Source organism: Leptonychotes weddellii, chromosome 9 (assembly GCF_054177405.1).
Source record: "Leptonychotes weddellii isolate Sample4059 chromosome 9, ASM5417740v2, whole genome shotgun sequence".
NCBI classification, from domain to species: Eukaryota; Metazoa; Chordata; class Mammalia; order Carnivora; family Phocidae; genus Leptonychotes; species Leptonychotes weddellii.
In genome coordinates this window covers 22331861-22334623 of record NC_138377.1, presented here as the reverse complement: position 1 = coordinate 22334623, position 2763 = coordinate 22331861, and positions in this window count along the sequence as shown.

Below are 2763 nucleotides of genomic sequence, written 5' to 3'. Positions count from 1 at the left end.
TCTGGGGAAGGATCCATAATCTTTATCAGATTTTTGTACCGTGTCTCTGACCTCAGAAAGGTTTAGAAAGCACTTCACTAGAGGACCGTGAGGTCATTTCCCAGGTCTCGCTTCCTTGATTTGATGAAGTATGAGAGAAAACAGAAGTGGATTTCAGTAGTCATTACATTAACAGGCTGGGCTGGACGCACGTGAAAATGCACCCATGAATCTCACATTTGATAACGTAGGCATGCATGCCCACATGAGCTGAGCGGGTTCATATGCCAATGCAAGACACAGTGGCCCTCTCCTATGGTGCAGTCTTCAGAGATCAAGGTCAAAAAATGACCCCCATCAGCCCATTCTCTCAAAACCCTCCTTACCTGACCCCTGTGCCCACCAAAAGAAACATTCAGCTTGCATTAGTTGTACAAACAATCCATATAAGTAAATAGAATATGGATTATTGAAAGTTGGCCACCTTGGCTCTGTGGGGGAAGGGAGTGAGATGCATGAGAAGTGGAGGAGTTGGGGAGATCCATCCAGGGGCGATGAAGAAACCTAGGCTCATCCAGAGATCTCCGTCTGAATCTCTGAATCCGTAAGAATCCTCACGTGCCGGAGAAGAAAATGCTTCCTAGGCGTGCAATGTGGAAGGCTCTGGGGAAGGGGGAATCTAGCTGGGGGGATCAGAGTAAGACCGGTTAAGACAACCAGCCTAGCGTCTGAATGGGGCAGAGCAAAGAGAAAGGTCACATGGCTCCAAAAAAGAGAAGGGAGAGCCGCCATTTAACAAATGGCCCCTGGCTATGGTAAACTTTAATTAACTGTGCCATTATAATTCACTTCCAGCCTGAGTTCCACCCAACCCTCACTCTCCCTCCCACTCCCTCTCTCCTCCCCCCCAGGCCTCATCAGGCCGCCTTCCTTAGTGAAACCCAAACTGGCCGCCTTTGCCGGATGCTTCATTATTACAGCTACTGCTTCTCCTGCTGATAATGCACCAGCAACAAGAAGGGGGGACAACTACTCTGTTCTCAGCTCCTCGAGACAGGCCCCTTTCCTACCTATGTGCACTAAAGCAAGGCTCTTGTAATCCTAAAAGTTCCTGAACATAACACCCCAGCAATGAAGACACAGTGGCAGGCCCCCAGCAGCGGATGTGCCCACAGAGACAGGTAACAGGACCGACTCCCACGCGGAGCCCTGGGACGGGACTCGCTGGGTCCGCATCCGGACAGGTAATCCACACATTGGGGTTCACATGCGCAGTTCAGTGCTGCGGCGGCCCCCACGGCTCCTTCATTCAATGGTGGTTAAATTACACCCGTGACACTCTATCTCTGTATTCTCAGGCTGCTGAGCTTTACCCATTTTAAGAGTGTGTGTGCTGGGAGTGGGGGTTGGGAGCACCTCAGAGGATCTTCCAGGCGAAACATGCTTGGTTTTTATTAATGAGCTTATGAGAAAAGCCAACCCAGACCTTTAAGTGAAATGCGTGATTGGTAGCCAGGCAAGGATGGGTTTTAGAATTAACTCTTCCTACAGTCTGCTATGCATTATCACCCCCAAGTTAATTACCCCTGAGGATGAAAATAGGTTTCATGACTCATAAGCACCAATACAACACTTGGCAGCAGATGAAAATGCACGGACACATTTGCAGGAAGCTGACACGCATATCTATTTATATGTGGGGAGATTCTTAAAGAGGTGAGACAGGCACCTCCCATGTACCAGGATTAAGAGGCTGCAGCAGATCCATCAATTGCCAGTATCCACACCCCCAACACACACACACACACACACACACACACACACACACACACAATCATGGTCTCCACTACTTCAGTGATGGTGGTGGCTAAGCAGGAACAGAAACTAAAAGGGTGTTATTAACAGCGAGTCCCAACACCAACCCAACCTCCACCCGGTGTTCTGGGCTAACCAGCGATTTGCTTTTCCCCAAACATGCCTGCACCCATACCCACCTCCCTATCCTCCTGCTCCTGCGCCCTCTTTGATGGGACTGGGGTGAGGCACCAAGTCTCTCCCCTTATTCGCTTATTCCTCACTTTGATGGGGACTGTCCTGGCCCAGCATGCCCCCCACCCCGGGAGTCCAGGTGTGACCAGGAATGAATTTCAGATAGGTTTTGTTTTGCTACCCCTCTCCTGTTTTCTACTCTGTTCCATTTGCCTCCCACAAAGTACAAGGTCCAAGCCAGGTTTGTTTGCCTTGCCCTAGCTCTGGGAGAGCTCCAGTCTGGTCTCAGCCAAGGGGGCTCAGAGCTCTAAAGGACATTCCAGTCCTGGTCCGCTTCCCTACCCCTCTGTACCTCACAAAGGCCGCCCGAAAGTTGATGAGACGAATACTTGAATTTCTTCACCAGTGGGAATGGGTTTCATTTGGTGTCATAAGTGACCTTTGCCTCGGGAACTGGGTTTGGCTTTTTTCTCTTCCCCCTTTCCCCACAAACATCTTCCGACCAGCGAAGTGTCCTGCCTTTAGAAATACTTATCATAAAGGGGGGGGGGGGAGAAAATGAGTGATGAACAAGGTGGCACTGCTTTTCCAGTGCATTAGCTGGAAGCTGCTGGCAACTCTCCTGGCCCTCCTGGAAACATACATTTGTTCCCGTGGTGCCCACACCCCGGCTGCCTCCACTGACGGCTCCCAGCTCTGCGGCATTTTTGCTTTATCTGTGCAGTAAGCGTGATTTCTGCCACATCTAAGAGGCAAAGCATCCTAGTTTTTTTGTTGTTGTTTTGTTTTTCCCAC